Source organism: Ursus maritimus, unplaced genomic scaffold (assembly GCF_017311325.1).
Source record: "Ursus maritimus isolate PB19 unplaced genomic scaffold, ASM1731132v1 scaffold_2, whole genome shotgun sequence".
Lineage (NCBI taxonomy): Eukaryota > Metazoa > Chordata > Mammalia > Carnivora > Ursidae > Ursus > Ursus maritimus.
In genome coordinates, this window is record NW_024424452.1 from 62,103,970 (window position 1) to 62,124,392 (window position 20,423).

Consider the following 20,423-nt stretch of genomic DNA (forward strand, 5'->3'; position numbering starts at 1 on the left):
CAGAGATTAAGGGGCATACAAAACCATTGGAAAAGCTACACCATTTTAGAAGCCCAGAAGTGCTAGAATCACAGGAAATTTTTACCAAAAACCTCAGTGGTTGCAGCCCTGAAGCAGAGTCACTCCTAAAAACAAAATTTTATGTCTGCCGCTTTCTAAAAGCCTGGCATCTTGTCACCATTGCCAATGGAGTAATAATGGCTCCCGCTTCTTTGCCCCTCAACCTTGCATTTCATTGGCAGAGATGTAGTTACCAGTCTTTTTAGTCCTTGTGATAAAAGAATAGAAGGGGCTATCTTAATTCCCAGAAGACAATTTAACACAGATATTAAAACCCTCCAGTCATGTGAGAAGTCATGTTGGAAAGAGGTACAATGAGCAAAAGGTAAACCTTTAAGGAGTAAATGAGACACAGCAAGCTAGATTAAGTTTTTAGTTTAAAAAAATTTTTCTTAAAGCTTATGCCACTTCTCTTTCCATACGAAATGTTATTTGTTATTTTTCTCTTGTTATGCTCTATCACTGTCACATTTGCTGACTTTATGAAAATCAATTAGAAATTCTCACTTGTCTTATTTGTTTTGATAGAATTTCAACTACAAGTAAATTAACTGTACCTTGAATGTTCAAACCTTGAATATTTTAAAGAAAATTGTTAAAACTAAATCTGCTTAGAGGATTTTTAAGTATAAAGCCGACAGCTTTTTTATTTTCTAGTCTTGCCATACTGTCTTTCTGCCTCTTTTTAAACAATTAGCCATTTCTATTCTATATTTTATACGCAGGTTCTATTTCTATATTCTAGACATATTCTAAAAATCATGAATTTTGGTAATTCATGAAATGAATTAATAATGGAATTTTGTACATTTCTCTATTTGTTAGTGTGGATTTACATGATATGTTTTTAGAGCAATACGGCATAGTTATTGACCCTTTGGCCTCAGGGTGAAAGGGCCCAAATACAAGCATCAGCCCCCACTTGTACTGGTCACGGGCTCTGAGTTTCACTTAATGACTGTGTTTTCTCATTTTTCTCACGTCACCTGAGAATACTCTCAGTAGTTACAGAGTTTACCGTGATGAAAAATCAAACAGTTCCTAGTACATAGTACACGATAAGATCAAAGTTGGCAATTGTTATAATTACTATTCATAACAATAAGCTATGCTGTCTTTGCTCTTAGCTCTAGAGACAGGATTTTAAGATCTACCTTTTAACCCTTTATAAAGAGAAAAAAATGCCCCCCTTTTTTCTCTATTTTTCACCACTTTACAGCTCTTTCTTTTTGTTGGTTTCCTTTGGAGGCTTCTCTTGTTGAGTAACTTGCAAGACAATGAAGTCATACACTATACACCACACCTGCTTGTGCCCAACCTCGTCCTTGGCCTCCAGAAATGAATAAGTGAATCACAAAGCATGTAATGGTGGCAGGATCTGGAATCTCCTAGGAGGCTAACTGATAATCCTGAGACTACATAGCTTTTAAAAAATCTTTTCAGAAAACTATAGATGTGGGAACAAAATATGAAGGTGGCTGGGTTCGACCTTAAGTGTGTATGCAATACATCCTGACCTTCACTTCCAATCTCTTACTCGGACTCTTACTAAAATAGATATGAACATATTAATAATATTAATAACAATTTGCCTACACCTATGTTCTCTTCTTTACCAATTTTTAAGTAACATTGCATCTGTATTGGTAGGGCTTTCTTTGTATTTTAATATTAACTAGTAGGAGTCTATCAACTTCCATACATTCAGCATTTCATAAAGTAAATTAAATCAGATAGACATCTGTTGAGTGATTTCTCTGGTCTCCAGACATGCAACAATATAAGGTTATCTATCCTGCCTTGAAGAAACAGGAAAAAAAAAAGTCATTTATTATGTAACATGTCAACTGCTACAATTTAGGGTAATTTAAAATGTTATGGGCCTGGAAGAAACACAGGAGTGTGGCATAAACATGTGGAAAAAAAAGATTTTAACAAAGTATATGAGCCTGAAGCAAACACTTAGTCTCAAGATTAAAACCTAAAATGGGAGAAAGAAAGATGCTAGCAAAAATGAAGTCCCCCAACAATCTTCCGGCTTATTTTTCCAATGTAACACACAGATGGGCCCATCTTAGCATATCCTAACTGATATCAACTTTAACAACTTTTCCATTAAAGCCAAACAGGACTAGTGCAGTCAATAATGGACTGTCTGTATGCTGTATATCATTGTACACTTATGACTTGCGTACTTATGTCACTGCAAGACTGTGTAATGCCTGAAATTGAGAACAGGAGCAGAAGTATCATAGCCTCTAAGGGCTGCCATGGACCAAGATTTAAACTAGTACCGTGCAGGGGCAAAGGGACGTGTGCAGTTGAAAGGTTGGCACAGAGGGTAACTCAGCACAAGTGTTGCATTGTGGCCACAAGAGCAGGCCCTTAGGTGAAGGATCTGGAATATCCCTGGAGTCCCTATCATGTACATTTCTTCTTCTTTTTTTTTAATAATAATATTTTTTATTATATTTTGTTAGTCACCATACAGTACATCCCTGGTTTTTGATGTAAAGTTCGATGATTCATTAGTTGCGTATAACACCCAGTGCACCATGCAATACGTGCCCTCCTTACTACCCATCACCAGTCTATCCCATTCCCCCACCCCCTTCCCCTCTGAAGCCCTGTTTGTTTCTCAGAGTCCATAGTCTCTCATGCTTTATTCCCCCTTCTGATTACCCCCCCTTTCTTTATCCCTTTCTTCTCCTACCGATCTTCCTAGTTCTTATGTTCCATAGATGAGAGAAACCATATGATAATTGTCTTTCTCTGCTTGACTTATTTCACTTAGCATTATTTCCTCCAGTGCTGTCCATGTTGCAGCAAATGTTGAGAATATCATGTACATTTCTAAACACAGGAACAACATCAAGCAAATGCCAAATGAGAATAGAGCCCCTCTGTTCCAATTCTTCCAAGATAAAGTTGTCTGGCTTCCTTTGGCTGAATTTCTCTTTTACTAGTTCATTCAACATGCTGTAGTGTGAATTATCATTCCAGTCACCCATTTGCTCTGTTATGAGCTAATTGAGTATGGTTAAGTTCACTCACTTTTTGATGCTGTTCTGAAAGGATATTTTGTCTCGTTTGAAATTTTATTGCATCATTTTATAAATCAGATGCTCTGATGATTACTCATATAATCTGACAATCTTTGTTTTCTATTAACCTACTCCACAAATATTTATTCAGTCCATACTATGTACTTAATAAGATATGGTCCTGCCCTCAAGATACTCATTTTGTTGGGGAGAGAAGTATGTAAATGAAGAAATACAAGACTCAGGGGAAGGTGATAGATATATAAAGAAGGGAAGAATGATATCTTTCTACTTGATGGGGATGGAGAGGGAGGAAAGGCCAGAGGTGGCAATGTTTGAATTAATGTTTAAAAACGAGTAGGTACTTGGCCAGTAAATGAGGCATAAAAGATGAAGCATAAGAAGCTGTCTGAACAAAGGCACGGAGACATGAGTGTTTCATGGAATAAATGTGCTTGTTCTGTTCAGATAGCCACCAGAAGGTTTTTATGACTAGAAGATAGAAGATAACAGGGGAAAGCAGTCTGTACCCATATCTTAGATTCCAGAGGCAAGAGGGGGGAGGGATGCTAGTATGTACTTGATCTTGAGATCCTTAGGAAGTAATTAAAATCGTAAGCAGAGTGGATAAAATGATCAGATTAGAATTTTTAAACATGTAGTAGAAGAATAGACAAATAGATTTCCGAAACAGAATAGAAATTCTATAAACAAACCTATGTATTTATGGTGAATTGGTAAATTACGGAGATGGTATTTTAAATATGTAATACGTGGGAAGAGGAAATTGTATTAGAAGGCTGAATAGTCTACAGTCTGTCCTCAAGGGTTAGAATTCTGAATCTGTCAATTAATATCTATATCAGTTGGTCAAAAACAAGGCCAATAAAGTGGGATTAAATTGCAAAGTAAATGGCACAACTGTTGTTCAGTAAATATCAAAGGCTCATTATACTATTATAATGGTAACTTGGTTACTTATCTAAAAATTATTTAGATTTGTATTTTTCACCATTCATGAGAATATATTTCAAGTGGATCAATAACCTAAACTTTTTTAAAATTCTGTAAGTATTAGGAAAAAACATAGGAAATGTGTTTCTTTTAGACAGAGAGAGCTTTCTTAAATAAGAAGCAGAATGCAAAAACATAAAATAAAAGATTTGTAAGTTTGAAAATGCTACAATTATGGATTTCTGTGCAATGCACCCCACCCAAATGAAGACAAATGAGTGACTAGAAGATTATCCTGTATATAGAACAAGTAATGGCAAGGGTGTGGGGAAACAGGTATTCAGGTGGTGCTCATAGAAGTGCAAACAGATGTAACCATTTTAGACCACAGCTTGGCAGGATCCATTAAAATAAAAATGACAGAAGTTCTTTGAACTCATTTCTGTTTCTCGGTTATATGAAGGCATCCTACAGGTTACTTACTTTAAAATACTTCAGCATGAAGAATGTGTTGCAAATGTGTAAAGAAGCAGTCACACCTATGCACAAGGAAGCATATGGAAGGATGTTTATTGTGCTGCCATTTATAATACAAAAAAATTCAAAACAACCTACATATCCATCAAAAGGGTTTGAACTATGCTATGTCTATACTATGGCATATCATAAGCATTTAAAAAGAATGAGATACAACTATATTATTTACATGAGAATCACTCCAGGAGATATTGTTAGGAGAAAGAAAAATTATAAATTTATAAAAACAGATATAAAACTATATAACTGTTTATCTAGGAATATGCATATATTAATGGTAGAAGAAGTTTTGAAAATGATGCCTTCCTTTTTCTAGTAACAGAATTTCTCCCAGGGAAAATCAATGTCATAGGACTGGATTATGGGTCACTCCTCCCCAACCAATACTGTGGATGGACATATGCTCCTGGTTGGACCAATTAGGATGTGCTTATTCCCTTTGCCATGGTCATTAGTTTTAAGCTTGGTGGTTGAACTCAAGACAATTAATCTTAACCAGAGATTTTACTGGACAGTTGTATTTTCCTGTGGGAGAACTGAGGTAAAATAAGCTTTAAAATTGAGTGACCACATTGGCAAAGTCCACAAGGATTTTGCTTTAATTGTGCAGTCAAACCTAATCCTTACTAATATGGGATGTAAATCTCCTGAACCAACAGAGGAGAAGTGGAAAAGAGAAGTCTAAGTTTTTTTTTTTGTTTTGTTTTGTTTTGTTTTTAAAGCAGAATTTGTCAAAACACACTAAGTTGCAACCAGAGATCTTGGAGATCTGTATATTTCGCTGTATGCAATTATATTTTTAAATTTAGGGAAAAGAAATGCAGCATGGGAGAGGGGAGAGGAAATGACGGTAAACAAAAAACACAAAATAAGATGGTAGGAATAAGCTTAAACACAGTAGTCTCAAGGAATTTGACTAAGTTAAATTCTCTTGTTAAAAGGCAAGTGCTCAGATTTGACATTTAAAAAGTCATGTTGCTCAATAGTATTTATAAGACACACCTAAAACAGAATGGTATAGGATAGTTGGAAATAAAGAGAAGGAAAACTGAACTCACCATAAGACCAACAATTCCACTCCTAGCTATCTACTCAAAAGAAATGAGGGGGGCGCCTGGGTGGCACAGCGGTTAAGCGTCTGCCTTCGGCTCAGGGCGTGATCCCGGCGTTACGGGATCGAGCCCCACATCAGGCTCTTCCGCTATGAGCCTGCTTCTTCCTCTCCCACTCCCCCTGCTGTGTTCCCTCTCTCGCTGGCTATCTCTATCCTGTCGAATAAATAAATAAAATATTTAAAAAAAAAAAAAAAGAAATGAGGGCATATGTCCACAAAAAGACTACACAAATGCAATGATCTTTATTCATAATAAACAAAATGGATTTGTAAATGGATAAAGATTTGTAAATGGTAAAAAATTGTGGTACATTCATACAATGGAATACTACTTAGCAATAAAAGAAATGAACCACTGATAAGACAACATAGTTGAATTTCAAAGCCATTAAGCTGAGCAAAAAAAGCCAGATGCAAAAGAACACATATGTTTCCATTTACATGAAAGTCTAGAAAAGATAAAGTTAATCTCTATGAAAGAAAATAAGTCAGTGATTGCCTGAGATGGGGTTGAGGGATTACCTGGGTACAGCTATAAGGGAATTTGGTGGGGGGTAATGGAAATGTTCTGTATTTAGTAATTGTGATGGTGACTTGAGTATATTGATTTTTCAAAACTCATGCAAATAGGTGCACTTTATTGTATATAAATCATACCTCAGTAAAAGCAAAATGAAAAGGGGAAAAAATAGGAGGAGCACATAAGAGGAATACTAGTTCATTTGGTTTTAGAGGCTGAGAGTAGGTTTTTCTGTGCAGAGGAATCAGAGGTTGGTTGGTTGGTTGGTTTTACTTGAGATCTGAAAATAGAAAGGCTGTACAAAGTGGAGCAAGAAAGACGAGTGTTCCAGACAGAGAAAACAATAAGCACAACTCAAAGAAACAGATGAGAAAGACTGTGGCTTGTCAGGGGAAGGAGGGGAGTACAACAGTGCCCAAAAGAGCAGGTGTAACAGAAGACGAATCAAGTGAGCGTCCTTGTTCTATACCTTGCATAAACGAAACTATCTTTGCTTTGCTCTTGAACATGAATGGTATTTTGTTTGGTTAAACAATTCTTGGCTCAGTCTTTTCCCCATTAATATTCTGCAGTTTTGCTTATTGCTTATTATCAGTGGGCACTTAGTGCTTTTGAGAGGTTTGAGGTTGCCTGGTGGCTGTTACCCTGCAGGTAAATAACATTTTGTTCCTCATGGACTATATGTCATCTTTGGTTCTTGTCTCTCTAATATAATTTCTTTCTTGATAGTCAATGAATTGTTTCCTTTTGGCAATCTTATCACCCATACATTGGAACTCCTAGGTCCATCCTCCATGTTTCATCTTTTCTAATAACTTCATAACCTCCATTTCCATTTCTAATGAGTTTTGAGGAAAACTTTAATGCCTGTTCTTCCACCTATTTGATTTTTTGTCCTATTAATAACTCAGTGGTTTTCTTCCTTCATTATTGTTTCATTTTTTTTAAGATTTATTCATTTATTTGAGAGAGAGAGGCAGGGAAGGGGCAGAGGGAGAGGGAGAGAGAGAATGTTGAGCAGACTTCCTGCTGAGTGTGGAGCCTGACACGGGACTCAATCTTACGACCCTGAGAGCATGAGGTGAGCTGAAATCAACAGTCGGACACTCAACCCACTGAGCCACCCAGGCGCACCATTCATTATTGTTTTAAATTCAGAAATTTTTTTGGCCAGCAGGTAGTTTTACCCATTTCATTATTACCAGCTCTCATTTCATAAACACAATGTCTTCTTAAGTTTTATAATTGAATTAATATAAATTTATATTATATATCAGTCAGGGTTCTTCACGGAAACAAACAATGCAACGAGATAATTAGAGAGAGAGGGAGAGATTTTAAGGAATTGCTCACACAACTGTAGGGATAGGCAAGTATGAAATCTATAAGGCAGGCTGGTAGCTGGGAACTCAGGCAGGATTTCTATGTTACGGTCTTAAGTCAGAATTCCTTTTTCTCTGGGAAACCTCAGTTTTTGCTCTAAATGCCTTCAAATGATTGGATAAGGCCCATCTGTATTACTGAGGGGAAGATTCTTAAGGTCAACTGATTGTAAATGTTAATCACATCTACAAAACATTTTCACAGCAACTCTAGACTTGTTTTGACCAGACAACTCAGACCAAAGTCTAACCAATGTGACACATAGAATGAACCATCCCATGTTGTAATTTACATCAGTTACTTTCATACAAAATACTGCCTTTGCTTAGGATATGATGAGTAATCTGGTTTCTTGCACTATTCTACTCTGTATAAAAGCAATTGTTCTGATTCCTCCATATAGTTGTCTTTTATGAAATGCACCATCGTTTCACCTGCCCAAATTTGGTTTGTATTTTGTTTAGTTGTTTAATCAATACAAGAATTTGTGGTGAATGTCCAGATTTGGAGGTTGAAATGAATTCTATCAGATCAGAACATGTTAGATTATCTCAGAGTTTCAATTTACAACCTCTTATAAGTAGTAAAAAGAATCCTTTTAGTGAAAGAAATTTGTTTGTAATAACCCTTTTTTGGGATCTGTCTGGTTGAAACTCATTTCAAGTTAAAAGCGGTAACATTTGGGGAAAATGTTCATACCCTTATTCAGAACCGTTCTATAAAATAAAGGCAAAAAAGCCGTCATAACAGGCAATCAAAATGATTTATTTGGTAAGATAGATATAAGCAATTTTGGAATTTTGTTAAACATAAACTATCAGATACCTTTTAATAAGAGTAAAGGGAGTGGTCAATGGTTATTAATAAAACAAATACTGCCATCTACTGACTTTGCAATTATATTATGAAAGCTGCCATAAACATCAATGTTATACCACATAATTTTCCAATGTGATAGTGCTAGTCATTCATTTGATATTTTGAATTTTCTAAGAATTTGTATTCATTTAAAATGATTACATTTAAATCTCCAGTTCTGCTAACTGAGGTGGAATTTACATGTGCTTAAATCAAATGACTGCTACTTTGCAAAATCCCTGTTATCAGGAAGCAATTTTTTTAGGTGTCCCTTTGTGCTAGAAGCTGCATGATGTAAAAGAAATATGCCTATATTCCTGTCACACACACACACACACACGACTCAGTAAGACTTGCCGAGATCGCAGAAATGTATAATTAGACCCCCACCACACCCAAAAAACCCTACTCAAATGATTAAAGAAATGCACACATCGATGTAAATTATTAACAAAGGAGAAACTGAAGCACATTTCATAATAAATATAGTAAGGAGGATTAGAGTTACCTCCTACCACCTTTTAATTTAGATTTAAATGATTTTATAGAGGAAGTAACATTTAGTTTTAAGGACAATCAAAATAACACAGTAATTGAAGAATAATATGCTAAACTATATTTAAATGGTATGACATACCACATTTAAAATTTAAAAGTGCAGAGAAAAAAATTCTTCCTGTGGCCCACTAGCCACGGGAAGTTTCTGGAAAGCAGAGCAGAAATGGTAGGCCTGTGCTCACAGTGCAAAGTTGCAAAGTATAGAAAAATAATGGCTCCAGAGTCAGGGACATGGAGCCAGAGAGCTTAAACTCCAGGAGACACCTTTCAAGGCTTTTGATGGCCTCAGGATCCCAGGCAGGGTTTGGTGACCACATTACCCTATACCATATATATCTTGTATCTATACACAGGTACCATGTCAAGGCATAAGACTAAAGATCCCACCAAAGTACAAAACGCTAATCTCTTCTGGTAGTAACTCTAAATTCTTGATTCTCTCCCTGAATAATCAAGCTTTTCCTGGAACATTACTAAGCTCTCTTGACAAGAGAGGAATCCTGTGAAAGTCTAATATAAAAATAGCATTAGCAGTACATTCTAAGTTTATTCCTTTGTTCATTCATTTCAGGAGTACTTCAAAGCAGGATGGTTTTGCATAACACATTCATCTGTATAACACTGTATTTATTTGAGTTAGAATAATTTTTGCTTAAAAATGAGTAAATGAAATAACACCATAGGCTCATCAGGAAGGACATGTAGTGCATAGGGTGTAAACCCCAGGATGTCAGCCTTTTAAACCCAAGGCCAACAAAATGTAGTAAAATCTTAAATTCTTCAGTGGGTATGACTCTGGATAAAAAAAATTAAATTGTAGGAGTTTACAAAAACAAGATTGGTTAAATTCATAACTACCAGTTGTATCTATTGAAAGGTTTCCAATAATAACTTGTACTTCACATGCATTTTTTTTTTGCCGGGAAGAGGAGGATTAGAAATAATGGTAATTTGAGATCCTATAAAGCAAAACTTCTCTCTCCATGAATCAGGTTTTTATTAGAACATTATTTAACCCCTTCTATAAGGCAGCAATGCCATGAGATCAACCAAACAAAATTACTGGAAAGTTTGTAGACTGATAGTATCTACCTTAAGGCAAGTAGAATTTCAGATTAGTTGCAACAAAGTAATCTCAATACATTTTTTGGTGAAATTTAGGTTAATTATCTTCTTTTTAAAATTGCATTGATACCCTAAATCCCTAACTCCTTGCGGTAGGCTAAATGATGGCCCCTAAAGATAACAGGCCCTAATGTGTGCAACTTGTAAATGCTACCCTATGTGGATAAAGGATCTTCCAGATGTGATTTAATTGAGGAGTTTGGGAGGAGGGATTGTTCTGGATTATCTGGGTAAGTACAAGAGGGAGGCAGAGGGAGATTTGACACACAGAAAGGAAAAGGCCATGTGAAGACAGATAAGAGAGTTTGGCAGATGGTGGCTTGGAAGACAGGACGGATGCGGCCACAAGCCAATGAATGCCAGCAGCCACAGAAACTGAAAGAGGTTATCTGCTGATTTCAGCCCAGGGACACTGATTCAGGTTTTGGCCAACAGAACGTGAGAAAATAAATTTCTGTTGTTTTAAGCAACCAATCCTATAGTAATTTGTTGTAATAGCCATAGACAACTGGTATACTCTCTATCATCTAACATTTTCGTTCATAATAATGGGTATCATTTAAATACCTTTGGTATCATTAGCACCATGCTAAGCCTTCTGCAAAAAACGTCCCTAATTCTTATATCTCTTTTCTCCCCAATCATACTGCTCTCCTCCCTGCTTATTCTGCTCTAGCCATACTGGATCCCTTAATATACAAGACTTCAGGCCTGTGCACCAGCTGTATCCTCTGATTGGACTATTTTTTCTCAGACATCATAATGATAAACTCTTGTCCTCTTCAAGTCTTAGATCAATTTTACCTTCTCATGGGGTCTAGTCTATTCAACATTGCAACCTCCCTTCTCAGCCAGCATAACGGAAGAATTGTACCTTGTTTTCTTTTATTATTTTAATCTCATTTCAATCTCTAAAATGTTATATAGTTTTCTTAATTGTTATGTTTATTTTATATCATCTTCCTACTCCCTCTAGTTATGTGAGCTTCATGAGTAAATGATTTTATCTCTTTTGCTCACTAATGTATTCCCAATGCATAGAACAATATCTAGCATATAATTGGCATTCAGTAATCTTTTCTTGAATGAATAATTGAAGGAAAACATTTTAAAGTCTATTGCAATAAGTTAGAGATGCTGATAGAGATCTTACCAAAGCAAAGTTCAGCTTTTAGTTCAAGGTGATATGTTGTCAAATAATCTTGTGTTTTTATTTTCAGTTTCTGTTCTGTGCCAACTAAAGGCTCAAACTTCATTAATAAGACCACAGAATGGGCAATAACTTACATATATGTGCTGCTGTATCCTGGTTATCAGGCAGGCTGATAGCTTTCAATTTACATAAGTTCTCAATGAGTCTCCACAAAAAACTATCCCTTGGGCAAAGGCAGAAATGCCAGGGACTGAATTTCTACAAGAAGGTTGGATCTTAAAAACTATGCTGGAGTTAAGATGGCGGAGGAGTAGGAGACACTTTTTTCAGCCGGTCCCCGGAGTCGAGCTAGATAGGTACCAGACCAGCCTAAACAACCACGAAACCAGCCTGAGATGCAGGAAGATGCATCTGGATCTCTACAAATGAACATCTCCAGCGCTGAGTATTGAGGTACGAAGTGGGGAGCCATGAAACCATGCACAGATACCAGAAGATAAACGGAAGGGAGAGGGAGCCGCCGCGTTCGGGCGCCGGGAAGTGGTAGCCACTTGCACGGGAGAGCGGGCGGGGCTCGCGGGTTCGCAAACGGCACCCACAAAACAGCAGACTGAGACTGTGAGCCGGGTGCCACCAGGCATCTCGCGGAACACCGGAATCCCGGTGCGCTCACTGGATTCAGACTGAGACCGGGAGCTTCCGGAGTGGGCGAAAGGACAGAGACACGCCGGCCCTGGAAGTGAGGGCTGGGACGCGGGGTGTGGGGCGCACATCCTGGGATGCTGCAGGGTTGAGTAGCACCAACAGTAACGGAGTTGGAAATACCGGCTCAGAGAGTGCCCATCCCCATCCCCCCCTCGCAGGGGACACGGAGACTCTACCCAAACAGGGTTGCCTGAGTATAGGCACGGCAGGCCCCTCCCCCAGAAGGCAGGCTGAAAAATCAAGAAGCCCTCAACCTGGGCACCTGGGTGGTGCAGTCATTGGGCGCCTGTCTTCGGCTTAGGGCGTGATCCCGGCGGTCCAGAAAGGAGTCCCTCATCGGGCTCTTCTGCTGGGAGCCTGCTTCTTCCTCTCCCACTCCCTGCTTCTGTTCCCTCTCTCGCTGGTTGGCTGCCACATAAATAAATAAATAAAATCTTTAAAGAAGAAGCCCACATCCCTAAGATCCCTATAAAACAAGGGGCACAGCCTGGGACCCAGTCAATAATTTGGGCTCTGGAAACCCCGCAACCTCTCTTCATCAGAATGACAAGAAGGAGAAGCCCCCCCCAGCAAAGAAAAGACAGTGAGTCTGTGGCCTCTGCCACAGAAATAATGGATGTGGATGTAACCAAAGTATCAGAAATGGAATTCAGAGTAACGATGGTCAAAATGATGAGTAGAATTGAAAAAACTATTAACGAAAAGGTTACTGAGAATATAGAATCCCTAAGGACAGAAATGAGAGTGAATCTGACAGAAATTAAAAATTCTATGAGCCAAATGCAGGCAAAACTAGAGGCTCTGACGGCCAGGGTCGCAGAAGCAGAGGAACGGGTTAGTGAATTGGAGGATGGGTTAATAGAGGAAAAAATGAAAATAGAAGATGGTCTTAAAAAAATCCACGCCCACGAATGTAGGTTACGGGAGATTACTGACTCAATGAAACGATCCAATGTTAGAATCATCGGCATCCCCGAGGGGGTGGAGAAAAACAGAGGTCTAGAAGAGATATTTGAACAAATTGTAGCTGAAAACTTCCCTAATCTAGCAAGGGAAACAAACATTCGTGTCCAAGAGGCAGAGAGGACCCCTCCCAAGCTCAACCACGACAAACCTACGCCACGTCACGTCATAGTGCAATTCGCAAATATTAGATGCAAGGATACAGTATTGAAAGCGGCCAGGGCAAAGAAATTTCTCACGTACCAAGGCAAAAGCATCAGAATTACGTCAGACCTGTCTACACAGACCTGGAATGAGAGAAAGGGTTGGGGGAGCATATTTAAAGCTCTTTCAGAGAAAAACATGCAGCCAAGGATCCTTTATCCAGCAAGGCTGTCATTCAGAATTGATGGAGAAATAAAGACATTTCAGAATCGCCAGTCACTAACCAATTTTGTAACCACGAAACCAGCCCTACAGGAGATATTACGGGGGGTTCTATAAAAGTAAAAAGGCCCCAAGAGTGATACAGAACAGAAAGTCACAGCCAATACAAACAAAGACTTTACTGGCAACATGGCAACATTAAAATCATATCTCTCAGTAATCAGTCTTAATGTAAATGGTTTGAACCATCCCATAAAACGCCACAGGGTTGCAGATTGGATAAAAAGAAATGACCCATCCATTTGCTGTCTACAAGAGACTCATTTCGAACCCAAAGATGCATTCAGACTGAGAGTAAGGGGATGGAGTACCATCTTTCACGCAAATGGACCTCAAAAGAAAGCTGGGGTAGCAATTCTCATATCAGATAAATTGGATTTTAAACTACAGACTATAGTTAGAGATGCAGAAGGGCACTATATTATTCTTAAGGGAAGTATTCAACAAGTGGATATGACAATTATAAATATATATGCCCCCAACAGGGGAGCAGCAAGATACACAAGCCAACTCTTAACCAGAATAAAGAGACATATAAATAAAAATACATTAATAGTAGGGGACCTCAACACTCCACTCTCAGAAATAGACAGAACACCCTGGCAAAAACTAAGCAAAGAATCAAAGGCTTTGAATGCCATACTCGACGAGTTGGACCTCATAGATATATATAGAACACTACACCCCAGAACCAAAGAATACTCATTCTATTCTAATGCCCATGGAACATTCTCAAGAATAGACCATGTTCTGGGACACAAAACAGGTCTCAACCGATACCAAAAGATTGAAATTATCCCCTGCATATTCTCAGACCACAACGCTCTGAAATTGGAACTCAACCACAAGGAAAAATTTGGAAGAAACTCAAACACTTGGAGACTAAGAACCATCCTGCTCAGGAATGACTCGATAAACCAGGAAATCAAAAATCAAATTAAACAATTTATGGAGACCAATGAGAATGAAAATACAACAGTCCAAAACCTATGGGATACTGCAAAGGCAGTCCTAAGGGGGAAATACATAGCCATCCAAGCCTCACTCAAAAGAATAGAAAAATCTAAAATGCAGTTTTTATATTCTCACCTCAAGAAGCTGGAACAGCAACAGAGGGACAGGCCTAATCCACGCACGAGGAAGCAGTTGACCAAAATTAGAGCTGAAATCAATCAAGCAGAAACCAGAAGTACAGTAGAGCAGATCAACAGGACTAGAAGCTGGTTCTTTGAGAGAATCAATAAAATTGACAGACCACTGGCAAGACTTATCCAAAAGAAAAGAGAAAGGACCCAGATTATTAAAATTATGAATGAAAAAGGAGAGGTCACGACGAACACCATTGAAATTGGAAGGATTATTAGAAATTTTTATCAACAGCTATATGCCAATAAACTAAGCAATCTGGAAGAGATGGAATCCTTCCTGGAAACCTATAAACTACCAAGATTGAAACCGGAAGAAATTGATTCCTTAAACAGGCCAATTAATTATGAAGAAATTGAGTCAGTGATAAACAACCTTCCAAATAACAAAACTCCAGGCCCGGACGGTTTTCCTGGGGAATTCTACCAAACATTCAAAGAAGAAATAATACCTATTCTCCTAAAGCTATTTCAAAAAATAGAAACAGAAGGAAAGCTACCAAACTCATTCTATGAGGCCAATATTACCTTGATCCCCAAACCAGGCAAAGACCCCCTCAAAAAGGAGAATTACAGACCGATTTCCCTAATGAATATGGACGCCAAAATCCTCAACAAGATACTTGCTAATAGAATCCAACAGTACATTAAAAGGATTATCCATCACGATCAAGTGGGATTCATACCTGGGATGCAAGCGTGGTTCAATATTCGCAAATCAATCAGCGTGATACATCATATCAACAAGAAAAGACTCAGGAACCATATGATCCTCTCAATCGATGCCGAAAAAGCATTTGACAAAATACAGCATCCTTTCCTGATTAAAACCCTTCAGAGTGTAGGAATAGAAGGTACATTTCTCAATCTCATAAAAGCCATCTATGAAAAGCCTACTGCAAATATTATTCTCAATGGGGAAAAGCTGGAAGCCTTTCCCTTAAGATCAGGAACTCGACAAGGATGCCCACTCTCGCCACTATTATTCAACATAGTACTAGAAGTCCTTGCAACAGCAATCAGACGACAAAAAGGGATCAAAGGTATACAAATTGGCAAAGAAGAAGTCAAAATGTCTCTCTTTACAGATGACATGATACTCTATATGGAAAACCCAAAAGAAGCCACTCCCAAACTATTAGAAGTTATAGAGCAATTCAGTAACGTGGCGGGATACAAAATCAATGCTCAGAAATCAGTTGCATTTCTATACACGAATAACGAGACCGAAGAAAGAGAAATTAGGGAATCCATCCCATTTACAATAGCACCAAAAACCATATGTTACCTTGGAATTAACTTAACCAGAGACGTAAAGGATCTATATTCTAGAAACTATAAATCACTCTTGAAAGACATTGAGGAAGACATAAAAAGATGGAAAGATATTCCATGCTCATGGATCGGAAGAATTAACATAGTTAAAATGTCCATGCTACCCAGAGCAATCTACACTTTCAATGCTATCCCGATCAAAATACCGAGGACATTTTTCAAAGAACTGGAACAAATAGTCCTTAAATTTGTATGGAAACAGAAAAGGCCCCGAATCGCCAAGGAACTGTTGAAAAGGAAAAACAAAGCTGGGGGCATCACAATGCCGGATTTCGAGCTGTACTACAAAGCTGTGATCACAAAGACAGCATGGTACTGGCACAAAAACAGACACATAGACCAATGGAACAGAATAGAGGCCCAGAAATGGACCCTCGGCTCTTTGGGCAACTAATATTTGATAAAGCAGGAAAAAACATCGGGTGGGAAAAAGACAGTCTCTTCAATAAATGGTGCTGGGAAAATTGGACAGCTACATGCAAAAGAATGAAACTTGACCACTCTCTCACATCATACACAAAAATAAACTCCAAATGGATGAAAGACCTCAATGTGAGAGAGGAATCCATCAAAATCCTAGAGGAGAACATAGGCAGCAACCTCTACGACATCAGCCAAAGCAACCTTTTTCATGACACATCCCCAAAGGCAAGAGAAACAAAAGATAAAATGAACTTGTGGGACTTCATCAAGATAAAAAGCTTCTGTACAGCCAAGGAAACAGCCAGAAAAACTATGAGGCAGCCCACGGAATGGGAGAATATATTTGCAAATGACACTACAGATAAAGGACTGGTATCCAAGATCTACAAAGAACTTCTCAAACTCAATACACGAGAAACAAATAAACAAATCAAAAAATGGGCAGAAGATATGAACAGACACTTTTCCAATGAAGACATACAAATGGCTAACAGACACATGAAAAAATGTTCAAAATCATTAGCCATCAAGGAAATTCAAATCAAAACCACACTGAGATACCACCTTACGCCAGTCAGAATGGCAAAAATAGACAAGGCAAGAAACAACAATTGTTGGAGAGGACGTGGAGAAAGGGGATCCTTCCTACATTGTTGGTGGGAATGCAAGTTGGTACAACCACTCTGCAAAACAGTGTGGAGGTCCCTTAAAAAGTTAAAAATTGAGGTACCCTATGATCCAGCCATTGCACTACTGGGTGTTTACCCCAAAGATACAGACGTAGTGAAGAGAAGGGCCATATGCACCCCAATGTTCATAGCAGCAATGTCCACAATAGCTAAATCGTGGAAGGAGCCGAGATGCCCTTCAACAGATGACTGGATAAGGAAGTTGTGGTCCACATATACAATAGAATATTACTCAGCTATCAGAAAGAACGAGTTCTCAACATTTGCTACAACATGGACGGCACTGGAGGAGATAATGCTAAGTGAAATAAGTCAAGCAGAGAATGACAACTATCATATGATTTCTCTCATCTATGGAACATAAGAACTAGGATGATCGGTAGGGGAAGAAAGGGATAAAGAAAGGGGGGGTAATCAGAAGGGGGAATGAAACATGAGAGACTATGGACTATGAGAAACAAACTGAGGCTCAGAGGGGAGGGGGTTGGGGGAATGGGATAGACCAGTGATGGGTATTAAGGAGGGCATGTATTGCATGATGCACTGGGTGTTATACACAACTAATGAATCATCGAGCCTTTCATCGGAAACCGGGGATGTACTGTATGGTGACTAACATAATATAATAAAAAATCATTAAAAAAAAAAAACTATGCTGAACCTGTCGGGTAATTTCCTAAATAGTCAGAAACTCACATTGAATGGATATAATGGAAAACTGAGCATTTTCCAGATAAACTGGATAACAGGTCGAGAGGCAAAATTCTTTAAGAGACCACTTAGTTAAAATCTTTCCCAATCTATTAACAAGAGAAATCAAGAGGAACTCCCCATTTCGTGATGGAAAGGGGATGTAATACTGAAATAGTGAGTCACTTTTGATAGTTAGAAAATGATGTGCAGTATGCTAAGAAATTGTAAAGCTGTGTTCTGCAAAAGAAGTTCAGGAAGGGCCACGAAGGTCGGTGCTCTAAAACGGAGGGTGGGAGCAGCATCAATTAGCGTCAAGAGAACAGGAATCAACACGGTATGCAGAGGATACAGAACTTCAGTGAGTGACACAGAGAACATGCCAGGGAAAGAAAATGTGCACTGCCATGAGGTCCTAGACATACAAATACTGAAGGCAGACACGTGCCACTTTAAATACCATTTTAGTTAATATCCATATTTCCTTGGTTATACTTTCCAGGGTTTTTGAAAAACTGACATTTACATTTGATTACATACTGCTTTGGTTTGCTTATCTTTTCTTATTTTTTCACTTTATGTTCTTTAGAAACTCATTTCAACAATAATCAGATCCAATTAAAGGGAATTTGTGTTTTACTTTTTATAAAGGATGATGTAATAATTCACATTGGAAATTAACATCATGTTAACAGGTTTTGAATATTATTTTAGGAGGAAGTTAAATGTGTATCACCTTACTCTAGTTCAAAAAAGTGTTTTAACTTACATATTTGGAATTTAATGGTTAGAGAAGATTCCCTCAGAAAAAGTTATGGGTCATAGAGCCCTAGGACTAGTAAATTGAAGAACTTTGGTATAAAAAATAAAAAAGACAAAATATGAAAAGCCTTTAGTTGCAACTAAATCTGAAAAATTTAAATAACCAAACACAAAAAAAGTTCTTGGAGAGTCTACAATAGTGTGATATCCAAATAATCAGGTAACAGTGAAGATTAGTAAAATGGCAAGATGCCATAATCATGGTGGAAATGTCTATTTGAACCAAATTATTTTAAGTATGGTTATTCAGAATATTCATTTTGCAAAGCATAATTATCAGGTCATTGATACAATCTAGGATTTGGGAATAAAAGAAAATTTTTGTTTCAGAGAAGATGTTAATAAATCTGATTGATTTGATGCATTTGTTCTTAAAACTAATGAATAATAAGAGTTTTTCTAAATACTATATGCTAAAATGCATTCATTCGGGAATTCAGTCTTTGGGTGAGGACTCGCAAATATAAGCACAGGTGAAAAACAGTCCCTGTCCTCAGCTGCTCAGAGTTTCATAGAACAAAGATACATAAATAACATCAGAATAAAATTCAAATTATAAAAATGATGTTGGCATATTGTTTTTGTCTCAGCCTTTTTATACAGTCATAATAATTCTATCTCTCGAGTTTTTCTTTCTTTCTTTTTAACTGCCTTTCTTTTCAAAAAGTACTATCCCATAAGGGTGAGCGTTCTGTTAAAAGGGAACATTCCAGGGTAGGGATCAATGTGCAAAGTCAGGTAAACTAGAGAAGCATAGGTGGACATAGGGTACATACAGGAAGCAGAGATTACACTAGTCCAGGAAGGAGCTCATGAGAACACAAACATATGTACTAGGTGTATATCAATATGTAGAAGCAATGAATATAAAAGAAGTATTAAAGGATCACCCTGGTGTATGTCTGGGCAGGGTCTCTTTTGGTTCCAAGTACTGTGTTTGTGTGCTACAGGATTTGTTTGATTGGGATAGGGGAGAAGGGTTGAATATTAAACAAAACCTGCATCCTCCCAGGGTAAAATATGCACATGGTGGAGCTGCAGTCAGTAAATGACCAGTTAGAGATGTGGAGCACAATATCCCCAGGATCCAGGAGTAAGTATTACTAGATTGCCCACCATGCAATATGTGGTCAATAAAATGGAGATTCAGTAAGGATTTACAGCTATGCAATCTATCAGACCTGTGAAATACAATGATAAAGAATCTTGAAATATTGAATATATAAACATTCAGAGTCAGCTGATAAAAATGTTATAATAAGGAATTACGTAGAAAAAAGAATTAATCATATTGAACTACATTCATAAAATTAAGGATTGCCACTACTTTTCAGAAAGAATGAAAAGAATAAGCCAGGGACTTGGTCACTGAGGGGTAAATCAAGGACCTACTTGACAGAATTTGAATATCAGATCTGGACCTGGTCATAGGAATAATGTAGACTTTTCCCACCTTGGTCAAAGACTGTCAAAGGACTTTGCCTAATGATAAATGAAAATGGATATTAGTCATGGAATTATTATATTTCCACAGACCAGATGTACAGTTAGTCTCTATATTTTGTCAGGAGATATCTTGACTAACTTATTGGAGCAGTTGTTTTACATTTTCATTATGCATAGGTATCACCAGAGGTGTTCATTCAGAATTCAGAGTCCTGGCTCCTTTCTTCAGAGCTATAATTCAGTACATTTGGAGTTGGCTCCAGGAAACATCATTGTGGACAAAATAAAAATCCCTGATGATTCTGATAAATATTACCCATGGACCATATTTTGAGAAAAAACAACTAGACAAAATGGGTTGAAGAAAAAAGCTACTATTGAATTGTCTTTATTTCCAGAACTGGATAAGTCACAAGAGTGCACAACTTGAGAATATGCAATATATTGGTGACCAGCATCTTCTGATAGGCTTT

At 37.8% G+C, this 20,423-nt stretch overlaps 1 pseudogene; it reads left to right on the forward strand.

Moving 5' to 3' along the window:
- The first annotated feature begins 374 nt into the window (after positions 1-374).
- Positions 375-3,026, forward strand: LOC121103644 (annotated as a pseudogene).
- Positions 3,027-20,423: the final 17,397 nt, after the last annotated feature.